This window comes from Pipistrellus kuhlii, unplaced genomic scaffold (assembly GCF_014108245.1).
Source record: "Pipistrellus kuhlii isolate mPipKuh1 unplaced genomic scaffold, mPipKuh1.p scaffold_m20_p_11, whole genome shotgun sequence".
NCBI classification, from domain to species: domain Eukaryota; kingdom Metazoa; phylum Chordata; class Mammalia; order Chiroptera; family Vespertilionidae; genus Pipistrellus; species Pipistrellus kuhlii.
The window spans coordinates 40,970,725-40,991,657 of NW_023425416.1; positions in this window are offsets into that span (position 1 = coordinate 40,970,725).

Sequence of the window (20,933 nt, forward strand, 5' to 3'; positions counted from 1 at the left end):
GCTTCCTTATCCACTGAGGTAGTTGAGCCAGATCACTCCAAACGTTCTCTGGCTTTCTGGTATGGCCCTCTCTGATCATCTTGCCTGCAGTGAGGTTCAAGATGATTCATGGAGGAAGGACTCATAACGTTTTTTCCTTTAAGAAGCTCGCTGTCTTAGGGGAGAGACAGGGAAGTGCACAATCACTCCATTAGGTGTATATGGAAGCATTAAAACAACAGAGATACAGAGGAGAAAGTAACTCTATCCAAATGGGGCTGGGATGATACAATAACAATGGCTATTTTGCAAAGTGCCTACTATTACATACAGGCTGTGTATTAGCTACTTATATAGACATTAGGGGCCCAGTGCACAAATTCATGCATCTTGAAAGGAACTGTGGGCCGTAAGGCTGTTGTGGGCACAGTGGCAGGTCTTGGCCCATCCTCCCCACCCCCACCCATCCCCTCACGCCATGGCCCCTGGTCCCTGCTGCCAGCTGCCCCGCTCCTGCCATCGCCGTCACTTTCACGTGCTGACAGTGCCGACCCCACTCCCACCCACTAATGGTGCAGAGTGACTCAGGCCAGTGCCAGCAGCAGGTGCAAGCAAGACCAGCATTGGCAGCAGGTGCAAGTGCCAGGTGGGACTGGGTTGCATGTGAGCAAATAATTTTCAGTAACCCCAATGACTGCGACCAGCACCCCAGCTGGCAGGAAGCAGATGAGAGGCAGGGGAGAGGAACTGGCCTCATTTGGCCAGTCACCAAAGGAAGCTCTCAGTTAAAGCAGCTTTGCTCAGAGAGGACAACAGGATTATGAAGTGGAAGGGGGGATCTTTGTCCACCAGTTTTGGCTCACCCCAATGATAGTGACCAGCATTCCTCCTTGGGTGGCACCCATGCTCACCTGCTCCACCATCACACCATGGCTGATGCCCACCATGTTCCATGTTCTTCCACCTGCTGCCAACACCCATGTTCCGTATGCACCCCCCTGGTGGTCAGCGCATGTCATAGAGACTGGTTGTTCAGTTGTTCGGTTGTTCCACTGTTTGGTCTATTTGCATATTAGGGAGATATATTTTTTTTCTTTTTCTTTTTTTCTTACAGCAGGTAGCCAGTCTTACTGGTCTTGAATAAAAAGGAAACTAAGGCTGACAATGTTATGAAACATGCCAAAGTGAATGGGTTCGATATCAAGTGAATGGGTTTGAATGTGGAGAAATATCTCCTACCCCAAAACCTGCATTTGTAGCTGCCACAGTATATAGTAACCGAAGAAGCAACAGATAATTACTGGGCTCTTACTAAGCATCAGACACCGCCTCCTACATTTAATGCACACAGAAATTTATCCTGTGAGAAAGGCATCATTTCAATCCCTTTTTACAAATAAGAAATGGAGGTCAGTGAGGTTACATAACTTGCCTAAGGTCACAGAAGAGCCAGAATTCAGATTTAGAGCCTAATTACCACACAACTTTCCATCCAAATTTGAAAAAAAGAATATGTGAATAATGTTCTAAAGACTGATAGAAAAAGAAAGAAAAAAAACCCCCACTATGTTTCCTTAGTTTGGGTTCCCCCAAAAGCATAGCCTGAGATAAGAATTTGGGTGTAGGGAGTTGTTTGTAAGGTGATCCCAGGGAGCATAGAGGATGACACAGGGAAAAAGAGAAAAACAAAATAATAAGGGTTCATAATCGGGGTTGCCACTCTGGACAGCAGGCCCACTTTAATGAGCCTCCCCCAGAAGCGCACAGAATCCTCCCAGAGTTGAGCTCCCACAGGAAGGAGGACAGAACATTCCCCAAGCTCCCTTCCTCCATGGAGATCGCTCTTGTTGAGCTCCCTCAGGCATCCCTGACCTCAGGGGAGCCCTGGGGCAGAAAACAAAGACATGAACCGTGTGTGAAACCAGGCAGCACTGGCAGAGAGGGAAACGGAAAGCCAGCTCTGAACCACCCAGCCCAGGCCAGGTCCCAGGTGTGCCTGCATCCCACCGAGACCCAGTGGGAGGGGACCCTTTAGGCACAGCGGGCAGCAGGATCAAAACGGGAGCCTGAGCGCCTACCAGGCATGTCCTACCACACACATGGCTCCTCCACTGAGATCCACAGCTGCCTCTCACATGCTGGGCTTGTAGCTCTCCCACAGAAATGGTAGAAATACACTCTCGGGCCATTCAGTAAACTGAAGAGAAAGGAAATGGGCATTCTGTGTTGGCCATGCCACATTTAGAAGCCTGGTGCTAATGCTAGAGGCAACCTCCCTTTTTTTTTTTTCATCCAGCCATGAAAAAGCAGTCCTCTGCCCCAAGCCGAAGTATGGCTGGGCTCTCAGCTGCTGGCCTGTTCCAGGCTGGCACTATAGAATGGCAGCTGAATGCTTAGACTGTGTGTGTCCTTGGGCAAGGTATTAACCTTCCTGAACCTCAGTTTGTATCATGTCTAAAGCAAGCCAAAGATGCCCACCCAGGAGAATAGAGCAGGAATTAGATGACACTCTGCCTGGACACATTCAGCACAGTATGTGGCATAGAGTGAGCAGTTAATCAAGGATGGATGTACATATTTTACCATCTCTGAGTAAAAGCAGTTCCATAACAAACAGAACTAGAGACAGTTCCTTATCATGTAAAGAAAGAGAATAAAATAATACAAAGAATGTTAGGTTTGCCAGGCAAAAGATTTAATTTCCCAGCTGTATAAACTTAGGTTCCGGAACCTCTTTAAATTTCTATTCACTAAGTGGAGATAATCACTGTCTGCCTCAAAACATTGCTGAGGCTCTATGGAGATCACGAATGTAAAAATGTTTTGTGAACCCGAATGTAATAGAAAAATGTTATTGCTGTGATTATAACAATGATTGGAATCAAAGCTCTTCTCTCCCCAGCACATACATGCACACACATTCTCTCCCTCCCTCTCTCCCTCTCCCTCTCCCTCTCCCTTTTCCTTTCTCCCTCCCTCTCCCTCTCCCTCTTTCCCTCTCCCCCTCTCTCTCCCTCCCTCCCTCTCTCTCTCTCACACACACACACAGACACACACACTCCCCACCCCCCACCCCTGCCCCCACATGGGGCCGACTGCTCCTCATTACGGCATTTTCATCTTAAGGTCAATGCCATTGCAGGGAGTGTATGATGAATATCAGAGACACTCTGTAACAGCTGTTCAGGGCGAGTCATTCAGACCATCAGTGTCAAGGATGGAGCTGCTAATTTATTTATGTATGAGGATGACGACCAGGGAAAGCAATTAGGATTTGGGCATCTGCGCTTCTGTGATCCCAGATTGCCAGAGCTCCAGCAGTGGTACACCACGGAAACCTGAACAGCAGTTGCTCACTGCTAACTACCTTTCTTCCGCATGGGCTCAGGCTCACCTCACCGCCTCTTCGTATGTCGAACAAGTCCTGTCTGTGCCCCAATCCCTCATCTGTTTTCTCCCGCACTCCAACCCAAATGGCATGGCAAGTGGCAGGGGTGCTGATAGGAACATGGGGTTGAAGACGTATTTGGGGCTGGGGGTGGCGCTAAAGCATTTTTGGAGTTCTTTACAGCTATCAATTAATGAACCTGGAAAAGTAGGTCAATATTATTATCCTTCCTTCGTTTGAGAAAACAGGCTTAAAGAATGGCTTGCCCAAGGCTAAACAGGCGATCAGAAGAGCCGAAGCGGAATTAGATGGAAGAATTTCTGACTTCACATCCTCGGCCAAGTATGTGCTTACTTAGCATGCAGAAGGGGATCAATAGATGAGAGGACTCCCTGACTGCATCCAAAAAAATGATCCGATCCATTAATCCCCTCCTGGGTGCAGTGGCGGAAGCTAGGTCCTGCTCAAATTTTAAAGGCTGGAAAGCTTTTAAACACAGATTCTGAGTAATCCAGGAAAATACCTTTGGATGCACTGTAGTTGTAAGAAAGATGAGGAGGTAGGTTTGTCTTCACAGCGGATGTTGTTTGGTTGCCCAAGAGCCGAATGCCCTCTTTGTCAGAGGCAAGGAGAGCTTTGCAGGGCCTCTCTACCCTTCCATCTACCCTGGGAACCCTAGGGAAGCCCAATGAGGTCCAGCACATGGTACAAGGAGAAAAAAACTTTGGGCCAAGGCCCCTGGCACCACCAAGATAGCCAAGGGCCACCGGTCTGGAGGCACCATCCTCATGAGACTGCTCCCTGGGCAAGTCATTGGCTGTGCTTCACCTCTCTGGTCTCCCCAAAGCCTGTGCTCCGGTTTTCCAATTGATTCCAATAAACTCTTCCCACCCTAAGTTAACTGGTCTTCTTGTTGTTTGCAACCCTGACTATACAGTCTCTGACCTAGAAATGTAAGTACTTGCCAAGGGGGACTAAAGCTGCCCGGATTCCCATACGTTGCTGGTGGGAAAGTAAACAGGCAAGACATCCAGGGAGAGTGATGTAGCAAGGCCATCATGTGCTCTCTGGCTCAGCTCTCCACCTTGGGAATTTACTCTACGTGTAGACTTGCACTATCACGGAATGCCTTATACACAAAGCCAATGTGTATTTGTGTGCCTATATGCCAGGTTATCCAATGTAGTCGTGTTTGTCATAGCAAAATATTTGAAGGAATTCCAGAGTCCATTAAGAGAGGACTCATTAAATGATAACATGTACCCATGATGGAAAACTATCCAGCTCTTTTGTTTTTAAATAAGATGTTTTCTATGTGTTGATATGGAAAAATCCCCCAAACAGGCAAGTAAAAACAAAAGGTTCGGATAGTGTACATGATATGCTACCTTTTATAAAAAAAAAAATATATATATATATATATATATATATATATATATATATATAAAAACAATAAGAATTTGTTCTTTCTTAAATAGGCATAAGAAAATTCCAGCGGGATATAAAAAAAACTATGGGGTGTCCTATTGGAAGGAGAAAGAGGAAAATAAGAAAACAAGATGGGCACTGTGCCATGTATAACGTTAGGTGCTTTTGAATCATGTTGATGTGCACCTACTCAAAAAACTACACTGAAAAGGTGCCATCTCAGCAAGTGAAAATCAGCACAGACATAATTCATTTGACCTCCCTGCCTTTACACCACTCCACCATCGCCCTCAGCACGTGGACAGTGCGTCCTGGCTAATAGCGGCTGCTGGCCTGCACGGCATAAGAATGGAATCTGGTCCAGACTATTGAGGAGAAAAGGCTGCTGAAAACCCAGCCAGACAGTTCCTGATGCAAGAGCAAAAGAAAGTTCAGAGCATCTTTTGATGTGTGGAATACAAAGCAATTACATTTCAGAGACATGCCTGCTCTTAAGAAGGATATGCCCAAGGCATACCATTCACTGTCCCCTGCGATCGAGACACTCTCCTCAGAGACAGAAAAACAGCCCATTCAGCACAAGCTACTGGGAAATACAGGGTCCTGGCAAATTTTGTTCACCCGTGGAGTATGCCTGGTGTGATCACCCCACAAACACCGCCTAATGAAGAGACGGGAGCTTTGTTGGCCGTAGGTCCACCGCTCAAACTCAAACCAAGGTCCCCAAGACACAGTGTACTTATTTATCCCCTAAGCCATTTACTTGGAAATCAATAATATTTCAAATGTAATGAGTTGTAAGACAAGTAAATTACAGTTTGGGGTAAGCAATATTGATTAGGTTATTCTGTCCACAGAACTCATGACTTTCCTCTGTAATTAAGTATTCCGTGTAGGGGCCGGCCGACGTGCTCGCCCCTCGTTGCTTTCATGGGGAAATCAGAGGTCTGCCCATTCCTGTAATGAAAGCCTCTTCCCATCTACTGGCTGGCAGCCTGCACCCTGCTAGTGGGGGCGGGCCTGCCCTTTCCTCCGAGGCAGCAGGCTTCAGTGACAAGTGGCTTTCCCCAAGCACTAATCACCCCTTGCTCTAGTCCCAGAGCTTCAGTGAGTCTGAACATCAAAATGAAGAACTGCAACTAAAAAAAAAAAAAAAAATCGTTGTGGCAGAAATTGCCTTCAGTAAAAGAGCTTCTGTGGAATGATATGCAACTGTGAGAAGCCGCCTTTCAAGTTCCCCTTGCAGTTTGCATTTCCTAGAAGCTAAGGGATGGCCAAAGTAGATTTCCCACCAAATTGACTGAATGAAGAAGGAACAAGAGGGCAGAACTTGACACATCGAAGGGCTGGGTAAAAAAGTAAGGGGGGTGGGAGAGGTAGAAGAGGATAAGGGAGGGATAAATGGTGATGGAAGGAGACTTGGCTTGGGGTGGGGAACACATGACAAAATATGCGGGTGATGTATTAGTGAGTTGTACACCTGAAACCTGTATTAACCAATGTCACCCCAACAAATTCAATTTAAAAAATTAAAAACACCTACTATCACTATTCAACATCAAGCGTCTTAGCTCTCAACACTGAATCGCCTTGCCTGCATCAATCTTTTCTGCCCTGTCTTGGGGGAAACCTTACTTTTTCAATCTGAGTAATGGCTGCTTTTTAATGAATTAATTTAGTTCATGCTAAATGGAATTTCTGACCTTGTCAAGGTTCTGGATCTTTGAATGAAAATGCCACCTGACCGTATTACTCAGGAAGAAAAATTCAGAGATTGCATGAGAAATGTAGCCATTTTGCAAAGCTCTGGCTGCTTTAAATAGAAGGGGGTGGCGGGGAGGGGGAATAGAAAAGCAGGCAGTGCTTGCTTTCTAGTTCTTGCGACTAAGAACTAGCTTCTTGGACTGTGCCCGGGGCCTTGCCAGAAATGCAGGCTCTTGGGCCCCTTGCCCAGATCTACAGATTCAGAATCTGCTGTTTAACAAGATCCCCAGGTGATTCTGTGCCTGTTCCAGTCTGAGAAGTGCCCCTAGGTTTTCAAGGTGGCTCTGCTCTTCCATGCTGTGTGTCCCTGGACAGGTTACATGGCCTCTGTGTATTTCAGTGTGCCTGGCATACCATACGCACTTGATAAATGTTAGCTGTTGTTAAAGGAGACACATTTCTTGGAATAGATGAGGAGTTCCTGGGCTTTGGACAGAGGGAGATCCTTTGGGGAAAGAATAACATATGCCTGATATAAACTGACAAAAATTTTTCTGGAGCTGAAGATGCAGGAATGGATGGAAGAAGTTGTGATATCATTGAACACAAATATTTGCCCTCTGCCTCTGCTCCTTGAGCCAAGAGGTGCAGTGGCAGAATTTAAAAAGAAAAAAATTTAAGAAATAAACACTAGATTTGGAATTTCACAATCTTAGATTGAAACCCTGTCCCCACTATCTCCTGGCTGTGTAAACCTGAGCAAGTGGCTGACCGAGGTTCAGTCTCCTAACATGCAGATGTATGATGTGGATACTGAAAGTTAACGTTAGAAGTTGTAAGAATTAAACAGTCTGTGTAATAAGATATGTGTAGATAGTATGTGTGTCCATATTTTTTAAGCTGGTGACAGAGTGTTATCTTTAAAGTCAGGAGTTGGATTAGGTTTATAGTGGATTTTAGCCCTGGTTGAATATTTCAAAACATGGGGGGAGGTGACAAGGGAGGAGAGGGCTTTTTAAAAAGATCTAGGACCAGGTTCCACACCAAACCAATTAGATCAGAAGTTTTAGGAATGGTACTGAAGCCTTAGTACTTTTAAGTGTGTGCAATCCAAGATTGAGTTCTGCTGTGTTAAAAGGAAACAAGAGAGCCAAATCATTCTGCCCAAGAAAAAGCAAAACCATCAACAATAATAATCTTGCGTGGCAAAATAAGAAGAACAAATGATAAATAAAAGAGGTCTGGAGATTGGTGAAAGAGAAAGAAGCTCATGCTATGGTAAGACATCTGAATCTCCAGCAGCAGAAATGGTTAAGAATCTTACGAAAGAAGAGAGAGATTCAATATATTTGATAGTGGCTAAGTCATGTCAGCTTTTCCAGGGGAAGCAATCATGTATTTAATGTGTGGGCTATTGGGGAGGTGATGGAGAAAAAGACACTCCAGGAGAATGAACCATTGATTCTCAGTTGGGTTGACATTAGAAATGATTTAAAACAAGAATATATGCAAAGAATAAGGATTCACCAAAATCTAGAAATAGAAGTCAGAGACATGCCAAGCCATAGGAAATTGCATAATTCTTTGCTGGAGCAGGGACATCTACAACCTGAGTTATAAGGAGGTGAGTCCATTTTCTCTGAAGCATAAGGAAAAGAGCAAACTCAGCTAATTTCAGGTTACACATGACACAGCTCACCACAGACAGATTCTCAGTACACGGTGGTAGTTATTAATAGCCCTGACATGCTGAAATCTCAACATCCTCCACACACTTGCCTTTGGAGCCACCAGTACAGAATCCCCACTAACCAATGTACAAGTTTCAGAGAGGCTATTGTGGCAGTCTGATACTCATCAGGTTTGCAAACTGGCCTTCTGACTTTGAAGTTTACCAGCTTTGTTATTAGCAAATGTGTATTGGCACATGGATCCTGGCAACCATTTCTGAAATTTGAAATCTGTAAGGAGGAGACATGGTCTCTATCTAATATACTTCTATTAAGAACCCTAATTTTCAGAATTATATCTGTGACCCAAGTGTCAAGAGAATTGAAAGAAACATTCCATTCTTCTTTTAGGATCCCATAATGCTATTAGTAGGAGAAACAACAAAAGAAAGCTCAAATTAAATCAAGTGACTGCATCACATAACATTTAGGAGAGTGCACACATTTTTTAATATAGATGGCCTCTTAGAGGTATGATTGCAGCTTAACACATAAAGTGAGATTATTTACAGAGAACAAACATCATCCAATGTGAGTGTTTCCGGCCCCACAGGAAAACCTTTTAAGCTTTCAAGGCTTAAATGAAGGAAAACTTCTTGAGAACCTCCACTTAAGGATATTAAAAAGCCCATTTGTCCCATTAAACATCCTTGATTCTCTTTCCATAAGTGTTGAAGGCTTCTGATTTGTCCTCTCTTTCATTGCAACAAGAAGAAAATTACTTGAGAGTACAGACCTTATTTATCTGGCTGAATCACTCTTTCTTCTAGCCTCAGCTCTGGTATCTTACCCTCCCAGTCTAGTTTATTTATGTTGAGGTTACCTTTGTGTGTCCGTCTCTCCTATAAAACTGTATTCTATTTCCATTGTATCCTTAGCCCCTAACTCTGTGCCTGGCACAAGATAGAAAGTCAGTATTTCTTCAACTGTTAAATCAGCAGAAAATGAATGGAAGAAGATTCAACAGAGCCCAGAATCTGTATTGTTATAAACAAGGATATCTGTGGCTTTCTTTTTCTTCTGAATATAACTGAGGACACTAATCTATTCTCCCAACTTTGTAGAGAGATAATCTATCTGAAGAAGATTGTTCACCTGAAATATGGAGACAAATGAAAATTCTCAAAACCAGCAAGGCTGTAAGCTTCATAGAGCGACCTTCTCCTTCCTATTTGGCAATGCAACCCCAGTTCTGGGCACAGGGCCCACCTATAGCCTTCAGCAATAAGCTCCTACAGAGACTGCCTCAGTGGTGCCTCACTTGCCTGAAGTCATACCCTCCCCAGGGGATCCCACATCCTTCAAGGAATGGGCAAACAAGGCCATATTGGCCAAATGTGGCCTCAGGACAAGTCCAATAGGCATCATCTTCTCCAGATTCCCCCCACCAGCTTGATCTGTGTTGTAGTTTGCATTCCCCCATGGTCCAGTCCAGTTCCTTCCCTCTTCACAGATATTAGCCCCTAATGAATACTTAGCTCCTCAAACTGCATCTCATTGTCTACCATAGAAGAATCTAACATGTGAAACTACCAATAATTGTTTAAGTGAATGAGTAAAAAAAAAAAATGTACAAATAAGTAAAAGATGTAACAGGAAATGCTATTATTTCAGCTGTGCGGAATGTTTCCCACTGTCAACCATTAGGGAATCCCCAAAATGCAGTTCCCACTTCCTGAGCATGTCTCCTGCTAACTGCTGTGCTATCTCACAAAATCCTTTCAATTGCCCCATTGGGTGGAAATTTATTGGCCCAGTTTACAAATAGGGAAAGAAGCTCTCAGGGGTGAATGAATTTGCTCAAGATCACACAGTTAGTGACTTGCAAAGTTAGGATACAAAGCTCTTCTGCCGGCTCCAAACTATAATACTCCACGGCTCATATCATCTCCACAATTGATAGCAAATGTTGTAGCTGGTAACCCCTCCTCAATATGGTCAAACAGACTGGCTGAAAGCAAACATTTGGCCTGAACATTTTCTTCTCTCCAGCTGGCTGCTCCAACAATAAACCATTGTCTTTGTTCCAAAGACACCAACCAGCTCATCCCTGTGTAGACACTCCTTAGAAAATTCCCGTTTTCTTTTTGCCCTCAGTGACATAGACAATGCTACTTTTCCATGTGATGAAAACAGTAATAAAAAAAAAACTACTAACATAGTAATAGCAATAATAATAATAATAATAATCAAAGTAAAATGCTATCTTTACTAACTTAAAAATCACAAGAAAAATGTTTGCATCCTTTACCTAAAAGGAGGATGGAATACTGTCTATTGATATTACAATGACACAGCTTGTCCCAAAAGCAGTTTAAGACGGACTTAAAACTATACTTCTGAATAAACATAGGAAGAGGGACTTTCAGGTCATGACAGCTCCTCCCTTCCTTTTGAGGCAAAATTGAAATATAATATCATTGGAAACTAGACAATTAGCACTTCCTTAAACTTGTGGAGAAATTCCCTCTAGTCACTGTTCCTTAACTTTGCTGTATCCAGACTCTTTGCTTTGAAACTTCACAGTGCCCACCCACTTGGATTCAGGGCTTGCCATGTGATTCATTGGCCAATGGGATTCAAAAAATGTGATGTGAACAGAAACTTGAAAACTGCTTATAAACTGGGTGCTCTCTCACTTTCGCTCCTCTGCCACTGCCATGAGAGCATAGCCAGGCTGGTTGCTAGAAGGTGAGAAACACATGGAACAAAGAAGCCCCAGATGAGATGCCCCATCCAAGTCCAACCTAGATTAGAGCCCTAAACTAATCCTCTGATGTGTGAGAAATAAGTGCTCATGCCCCAGCCGAGTTGCCTCAGTGGGTAGTGTGTCGGCCTGCGAACTGAAAAGTCCCACGTTTAAGTCTGGTCAAGAGCATATGCCTGGGTTGCAGGCTTGATCTCCAGTGGTGGGCATTCAGGAGGCAGCCAATCAATGACTGTCTCTCATCATTGATATTTCTATCTCTCTCTCCCTCTCCCTTCCTCTCTGAAATCAATAAAGTTATTTTTAAAATAAAAATATTTTTAAAAGAAGAAGTGTGTGTGTGTATATATATATATATATATATATATATATATATATATAATCCTGTATGCAATGTGTCTCCTTGGGAGTTCAACCAGGAGACTGGAAATTTGATTGCTCTCTAGGATGTGGTGGTGCAGAAAGAAGAGAGGCCCCAGCTGGCAGCCAGTGACCACTAGGGACCCTACCTGTGAATGAATTTCATGCACTGGGCCTCTAGTTGTCAGATAGTACTGTTTCCCAAATAGTTTGCTATTCAGCAAAATTTAACTGGTAGCTTTCATTTGCTTTGAGTTTTGAAACAAAATGGCAAAGATAATTAAGAAAAAGGGGAAACCTCACCTATGTATTCTCATGGCAGAGATATGGAGTTTGTGCTGATCAGAAAATGGCTTTCTTAATAACCACAGATTTTTGCCCCATTCTTAATTAGTATCTCTCTATATAGTGCTGTTCAACAGAAATGTAATGTGTAACAGATGCATAATTTAAAATTTCTAGTAACCACACTTAAAAGGCAAAATGAAACAGATAAAAATAGTTACAATAGAATATTTTAATATATCAAAAATATTATCATTTCAGCATGTAATCAATATTTTTAAATTATTAGTTTGATATTTTACATTATTTTTTGATACTATGTCTTTGAAATATGGTGTTACAGCATATTTTAATTTGGACTAGACATATTCCAAGTGCACAATAGCCACAGGCAGCTAGTGGACAACACAACTCTGCATCTATTGGAGATGGTAACTCCATTGGCCCAGAGTGAATGTGAACAGGAAGCAGACAATTGCATCCATTCTAGGATTTTAGGCAGTCATCAGAAAAGAGTAAAACCAGAAGAACTGAATACAGTAGTTTTTCATATTCAGCTTCTGACATAAGAATGACACACTGCTACAGATTACTCAGAAATACTTTTTTTTTTATCCTGTTCAGAAAAGAAAAAATAGCAGATAATTCAGGAAAACTTCCTCAAGTAAGCCTCTCCAAGACACTAGAATGTGGTTAGGAGTAGTAGTTATCCATTCATCCTTCAACCTGAGACAACTTGAGATAAGGAAGATTGAATCATCACACAGATGGAAAATAATGGAAAGAGGAAAAACCCATGTGCCCATTTGTTTGAAAATTACAGGAATACACAAATAGTCACACACAATTTTAAAGTTCTACATCACTGGAGAAGAAACATGTTTCCGAGACAATGAAAAGCAATAACAAATATTTTAAAAAGTTATTACAGTCAACTCAACATAATTTAAAAAGTTATAGAACCTATCAAACAAGAGTTGAAAGAAGATAAAAGAGGGAAAGAAGTTGAATTTTATCCTCAGATAAAGAAAAATGGAGCTGACTGAAAAATTAGAGAATTCTAGAAAATCAAAAATGCAAGATTAAAAAGGTAAAAAAAAGAAATTGATAAATAGGATAGAGATAAGAGACCCAACTTATAAATAATTGGTGATACCAAGGGAAAAGTCACAACAATTTAACCAAAAATCAAAAGCAAAACCCTAACAGTAAAAGACAATGAAGCAAACCTATAAAGTTTTGGAGCAAAGTATATGACCTAATAATTCTCTACCAAATAGCTGTCAACAGAAACATATTTTTGGACTGTAAACTGTACCCGTTACCTGTTGCCACAATAATGTTGTGAAACAACTGTAAACCTTAGTGAGATGCAATAGTAAACATTTATTTTTGTTTCCAATATTATCGGTTGCACATGGGATCAGCAGATCTGAGCTAAACGACCTCATGACTGCAGGTTTGACTGGACAAGTGGGTACACTTGTCTGATCTCCATCTCCATGTGTATTCTCCATCATGCAAACTTATTCTCTTGGTAATAGCGGGGGAGAGGGCAGACACATGCACTTTCCACCCTCTGCTTGCATCAAGTTTACTACTGTGCTATTGGCCCAAAGCAAGCCACATGACCAGGCCAGTGGGGAGGGGGACTACAAAGTTATTTAGCAAAACAAGTGGATACAAGAAAGCCAGTTATTGGAGCCATTGATGCAATCACTCTACTTGTCAACACCTTCCAGCCATAGGCCACCAATAATATACTTAAACAAGTGGTTTTTATTATTCATTTCAGTGAGAGTGAACCTTGGAAAACTCAAGCCTGGAATACCTTGAGGTATCTCTGTAAGAGGGTATTCGAAAGGACTTATGATAGGATTCAGGCTGAAGTGATTTTTTTGTGTGCGGGGCTTAGCTCTGGATTGATTCTCTCAGGAAAGAGAGATGTTTGGTCATCTTTGTGGTTTGCACATCTTTGTGGTTTGCACATTGGTCATGTTTTGTCTGTGTTCAGAAATGATCATGAAATGATCTAGTCATGATCCATCACAGTCACAGAGAGATCTGCTATGATACTGACATTCTGCAAAATCATTTGTGTCCAACAGGACACTGGTACCCGTGCTGTGATGCTGGCTCTTTGTCTTCTTTTCATATCACACACACTACCAGTTATTACGGAACCCTGCTGAATGCTTTCATCAGTCAATCCTAGAGGTAATTCAAAATAAGTAACTTGATTTCAAAAAGGAGAGAAAAATCTTTGGTAAGGAAGTATCAACAGTAAATATTGAAGCCCATTAAAAACAGAGCTGTCTCTAAATAAATGTTATAAATGTGCTTACAAAATATCAAAAGCAATCATCAAATGAGGCATATAAGCTATAAGAATGTATTAATAAGAATTTAGACATAAAAGCTCAATTTATGTTAGTAAAGTCAAGACGTAAAATATAGATGGTAGGAGAAAGTTAAAGTATATAATCTTTTTTATATTAGAGAAGGGAAAGTCAAAACACAATGGTTCCTTTTTTTCCTTTGATGTTTGAAGAAATAGAGGTATCAACTATTTAAAAAAAAAAAAAAACTTAATGAAGCCCAGCATTGACCGATGAACCAGGAGGTCACAGTTAGATTCCCAGCCAGGCCACATGCCCAGGATACAGGCTCAATCCCCAGTAGGGGGCATGTAGGAGGCAGTCAATCAAGGATTCTCTCTCACCATCCATGTTTCTAACTCTGTCTCCCTCTCCCTTTCTCTCTCTGATATCAATAAAAACACATTAAAAAAAAAAACTGAATGAAAACTACTTGTGATGCTAAAAAGTAAATAAATAAAACCAAAGATGTTCATTATCCTTGGCCTCCTTTTCACACCCCTGCCCCTGCCTTAGGTCTGCCCCATACTCTCTGCCTTCCTCAACAGTGCCCGCAGTCTGCTAACTGGCCTTTCTTCCTCTAATATTTCTCTGCAGAATGGGGGCTACACCTGTGCTGCTCCAAGTGCAGTGGGTGGGGTGGGGCTATCCACACACTGCTGATACAGGTTGGCAACTAGCACAAAATTGGGAGAAGCATTGGAAATTTTTAGCAATTTGGCAGAGGTGTTGTATATAGGCTGAAACTACTCATTAAAGATGGGAGCTTGCATTTTGTGTATTTTTTATTATATGTCCCTAGGAATCCATTTGTATTACACGTTCTAAAAATACCCGAGTGTATAATAATAATATATTAGGAACAGAAGAGTTGGTCCCTCTGCACAGATGGTTTGAGAAGCCCTGGGTAGACCAGTATCAGAAGCTGTATGGGCGGCAAGTCGGAATCTGTTACCTCTCTGCCTGCAAGCATGCAGTGGCTCCCTCTTGGCTCTCACAATGGTTCTTACCTTTTTCCTGCCTCCACATTATTCCTATTGGAGCACTGCCTACCAGCTGTGCCTCCTGCTATGCAGGGATTCTCAAAAGAGTTAGGGAGGGAGGTCATATCTGCTGAAGGGGGGGGTGGGGGGGTGGGGGGGGATAGAAATCTCAGGCCTGAGAGGCAGGGGCAGGGAATGTGCACGTAGAAACAAAAGCCCTGAAAATTCAGATACACCCTGAGGAGTGTGCCCCTTCCCCCTCTCCTTTGAGACTCCCAGGGTCCAAGGATGAGGTCAGTGCTCCTTAGCTGAGCCTACAGTGCCCATCTTCTGCCCCAGGCCGTATCCCACAGCAGCCTGCACCCCAGGGCTCACAGACTGATCCTGAACACAGCCTGCACCTACCCACATGCACCTCTATTTGCTCTTCGTTGGCTCCCCTACCTCTCCCCTCCACCCACCTGATCGCTTCACCTGCTACTAAGCGAGGCCCCAACTCCAAGGTCACACCTTCCTTCTTCCCACCATTCTCCCCAAGGGTCCTCTGAAAAAGAAATTCTAACTCTGACCCTGATACTTTTATTTTAGGGTTATTTTTTTTCCAAAAAACAAAAGTTTGGACTCATGCACAGATTTGCCTACAAAATTATGAAATTGACCAACAATGTGGTGACTGCATGGGGTGGGGGCTAGAGGGACATGGGTAGAGGTAGAAGAGGGTATAGGGGAATAATGGGGGGAAAATACTGACTAACACGAAAATATGTTTATAGCATACTGCTAAGTAAGTAATTAGATTATATAACAAAGTATGTGTACACTTTGTATAGGGGATGATCTCATTATTAAAATGTAGCAATAGATGCAAGCATAACATGTGTTCAGGCACAGATAAAGGTGTAGACACAGGCCAAAGCACAGGCAGAAATGTAAGCATAGACACAACACAAATTCAGCTTTAGACCAAATGTCGAGAATCGTTCTTTCTGTGTGGTGGGACTATAGGCCATTTTTATTTGTACCTACCCATATTTTTTTTATCAGAAATATTATTTTTCGGTAAGAAAGGTACGTTAAAGAAAGAATTCATTATTGCCCAAATACGTTGCCATGGAGCTCTGCACAGTCTTCCACGGCAGCATTCCCCTCTCACCTTGATTGTTTACGGGGCCGTCTCCCACTGGATCACGGCTCTGGGCGGCAGGACCACCCTATGCTCAAGGCAAACACAGCAGTTCACACTGAGCAGACAGGGAGGACGTATTTGCAGAATTAAATATAATGCATTGAATTACCAAAAAACACATACTGAGCCAACAGGTCTCTGTGCTGTTTCCCAGGAAACCGAGAAGGAGATTGATCATCAAGACCAGTTTGTGGCCGGACCCAGGACACTGAGACTTCAGGACTTGTCTGTCTGGATGAAGTGTGAGTTGAGCTCGGTCAAGGGGAAGGTGAACAAACCCTGTGGGAAGTGCTCCTTAGGCCTGATGGGCACTCTGCTGAGCAGTCCTACCCAGCTTTGTTGGCGCAGGCATAGGCTATACTGATTTATCCTGTCCATATTGATTCTTTTCAGGCAATTCAGAGAGAGAGTTTTTCATGAAACTGTCTGGGAAATGGAGCAAGTCCCCAGGATGGGCATATTAGCAGCAATGATTTTTCACTTAGTCGCTGTGTTGTTCATGTCTCGATGTAATAATAATACTCTCCTAAATGTGTGCACTGGCTTTCCCCGGAGGAGGACTCGGTTCTTTCACACGTATTGAACTCCATTTCTCCATTTCTCAAGTTTCTCTCCGAGAGTGTGAGTACTTCAAAAGACACATTAGTTCTGTAAAACATCTAGACTTTTATTTACTGACAGACGGCTACTGCTGGAGGAATCAAGGCGGCATAACACCATCTGACTGTTTTGGCTTCCGGAAGCGCACAGCCTCCCCAAGACTCTCATTCATCTTTATAAATCATGTGTGAAAGAGCTAAAGGCCGGGAGCTGCTAACGTGGGCTTTGGAATTTAACCTTATCTGGCTGTAAGTCCCACCCTGTTTCTTTTCAGCCATGTGTATCAGCCAGGGTTCAATCAAGAATGCAGAACCACCGTGGCTATCATTGGGCATGATGGAAGAAGATGGTAAGATAGTCGTAGGATTTTACACAATTGTGGGAAGAACTGGAGAAGGATCTGAGAGCAGGAGTTGGAGGATCAGAGAAAAGCCACTAATCAGCCCTTTGGGGGGACCAGTCAGAGTCTGCATGAGAATCAGGAAGCTCGCCAGTTCCTACTGCTGGCGTGGGGCCACAAAGGAATGTCGGTGAAAGCTGTTGTCCCTCTGATCGTGGGTCTGGGGCTACTATTGGTCAGTTAACCTGGCAGTTAGAAGGGAAAACTGATTATGGAGGAGGGAGTAGTGAGAAAAAGCTTGAATCTCCTAGTAGGATCTTGGCATCCATTGCTGACTGCTTCTTACCACAACTACCATCAAAGAATAAAGGCTGCTGTTTCACTCCCACCTTGAAAACCCCAAACCAACTTCTCTTTTGGTCAACTCTAGTCCAGGACCATGAAAAGAAAGGGGAGTCCAAGGACATGATTTCAGTGTTGCCAAATTGACACCATACAAAACCACCAGAGATGTGACCTTGGGCCAGTTCCCTGATCTCTCTGAGTCTCAGCTTCCTCACCGGCACAATGGCAGTAATATCAGTGCCTACTTCATGGAGTGGTTGGTAGGGTTAATGGAGAACATACAGATGAGAACAGCCCCTGGCACATAGTAAGTGCTGGGCAATCCTCAGTTATTACCATTGATGCTATTGAATAAAGATCTATCCTTGAGCTGGTATTCTTTCAGAGCGTTCACCTTGCAGAGTTTCATGGGCTAAGCTTCACTTCAACAAAGAAATTCTAGCACACCACAATAACCAGTTCCCTTCACAGACAGAGATATTAAAAGGGGGGTTGGGGGGAAGACAGAGACCAAAATCAAGCTTATCTAGAATGTAGTATTTTGAAGATGTCAACAAAAAGGACTAGACTAAAAGCAGGCCCCTCTTGCTACCTACCAGTTATATGACCTTGGACAAAGCCAGGGCCCCTGCTGTTTCAGCTCTCCCATCCGGGAAAGGAGGAAATGCATCCTGCTTCTCCCGGAAGGACTGGGAGTAGACCCAGGACAGGACTTTGTGAGACAAGAGAACTCTTTGAGAGAAAAGCATCCTCATGATACCAAGTAAATCCTCTACACAATGAGAAATGCTGCTGGGTGTAGAGCTAGGATTTTAAGGTCATTTCTCCCCCCTGGTAGCAGGCATGATCAGCAAATAGGTTTATGAAGAGGGACTGCTTGGCTGCTACTGTTCATAATTTCCCATGCAGGATCAGCAGCCAGAAGTGACAGTAAAGCCTCCCAGGAGAACTGCTGAGTTTGCCAAGGAGTGCGTCGCACCTCATAGTTTACGTATTAAACCATTATGCTGACTACTGTCACCATATCCATTTACAGAGCAGTTGAATGTTAAGATCTTCTCCAGTACCCTTCAGGCTATAAACCCTTAACGGCCCTCCTCTCTCCTTCCTTCCCCCTCTGCCAACCGCATAAACCACAGATAACATGGTCTGCCATATCAAGAGTCATGGAAACGTACAGAGAAGCAGTCATTCTGATCCCTGCGTTTTTAAAATGTGGACTGAGATGTAAAAACCTCAATCAAGATCACGGGGCAGGTGAAAGGCAAGGATAGCAGTCAGCCATAGGATTCCTCATCCAACCCGTTTCCCTCCACACCAACAGAAAGTAACACCTATTATTAACCCTTTGCACTCTGCTGTCCCCACTCAGGGGACATCGGAATTCTAGCATATCACTCGGATGTCCCCTCTCAGGGGGGACATTGCAGTTTATTAGTGATTACGGGGAATTGAGTTAATTCAACGCACGTGTCCGCCGCAAAGTAGCGTCGAGTAGCTGGTAGCCAATGTCCAGAATCGTTCGGAGTGCAACGGGTTAAACTCGGTCCACCCCTTCATAATGACAACATAAGTCAATGTGAGAAACTCAGAGTTTAACTGAAGACCAAGTTTTCAAAATGCACCTGGTGATCCCAGGGAAAGGCTGAATTTTGGGGATTTATTATTTAGTTAAAGTATCCTGTTGACCAGCAAAATCCATCATAATTGCATTTTCTTCACCCTCCCCCTTTCCCTTGAGTCAAGGTACATATTCAGCTCTTTTTCTCATGAAATATGCCCTAGGGCAGGAAGATTCCAATTACAGTATATCCTTTTATGATGTGTTATATATTGGAGAAAGATTTAAATAAACAGGGAAAAATAAGGACCCTCTGTGACCTCAAACTTTCGTTTTCCCAGGTGCCTTCTTCATGAGAGTGGGGATTTTTACACCTACCTGGGCTCAACTTCCTGGGAGCCTTTCTTTTAACATTTGTCATACAGTCAGTTGGGCCTAGCCTTTCACCTTGAAAACCATAGGCCTGTCATCATGCCTCAAGGCCAATAAAAATAATATCTTTTCTTGCTTTAGTCACAAATACAGAAGTTCCTCTTCCAGATTATTTTATCTTGTCCTTCCTGATTTCTCAATTTACCCCATTCCCATACCTCCTCCTTAAACACTGGACCACTAGAGCCTTATGCCCAGCACTGGCTGAGATTCACCTCAAACATATTTATTCAAGTAGCCAAGAAACTGTGACTGGTTGCCATGTTGGGCATTGGGCTAGTGGATTTTCAAGGGCAAACAAAACAAATGTGGTCTCCATCCTCTGGGACTACTTAACACTGGTCAAGAGAGCTAACGTCTCTGTGCCTCAGTTACTTCAGCTATGACACAGGGGTAGGTAACAAGTGTACCAACCTCACCCAGTCACTATGAAGATCAGATGAGTTAGCTTGATCTTAAAAGAGGCTCTTACTAGAGGGTCCAGCAGAGAGAAAGCATCCAATTAATATTAGCTCTTATTGTTATTGTTATGATTGCTGCCTAGAACTGACATTTCTCAAATAATCACAAAAGCAAATGCAATACCCCAAGTGGATCTGTTAAAGGGGCATACACTGTGCTAGGAGGGCTTCTGATGAGGAAATTCTATCTGGTCACATAGCTCAGAGAAGACTCTCTCGAGGAAGTGACCCTTGAACTAATATCTGAAGAAGAGAAGCAGTAAGTACAGAAGGGAAGGTAAAGGCTTCCAGACAGAGAAATCATCTGTGCAAAAGTCTTGAGGCAGGAAAGTACAAGACAATTTCAAAGGACTCCAAGAAGGCATGTGAGGCTACTAGAGAGAGGACCTGATGCAAACTGAGACTGGAGCAAACAGACTGGTGCAAAGTCAGTCAGGTGGATCAGAGAGAGTCTTCTGCAGCATTTTAGGAAGTTTTCTTTATCCCAATGACATTAGGAAGCACTGCAAGACTAGGAAGCAGAGGTGACATGATCAGATCTGCAGGTTGGAGAACAAGAATAAATGCTATCCATTCCAAATCTTTTCCAGTATTGATCTTAGAAGTCCTCCTCAGCTACTACTTCCCAAGCCCATTATATATGACTGTGCAGGTTTGGCACTGCACAATTTTGGAAACAGTAGGGAGAATACCACTCACATAGACTAGAATTGTGTTGTGTCCACTGTACCCACCCACATGCACTGACTATTCATTTTCTCTCTTTGATTGAATTTCTCCCCAGAGTTCCACATAATACTCTTAACTCTCCAAACCCCATGCTTTTGAGGATTCCTATGTCTTGCATTGCTGACACTTTGGTCTTTGTCTCTACCAAAGACACATACAGCATATGCTACAGTTTTTTATATACATGGTACTCATCTGCAATTCTGGTTCATAAGAATTAGGGAGGCCATAACTTCCCCTAAGCACAATGAATGGCCCACCTGATGAGCACTCCAAAAGTGGTCAATTCAACACATGAATAACTAAATAAATGACCCGATAAACTCCTATAGAGAGG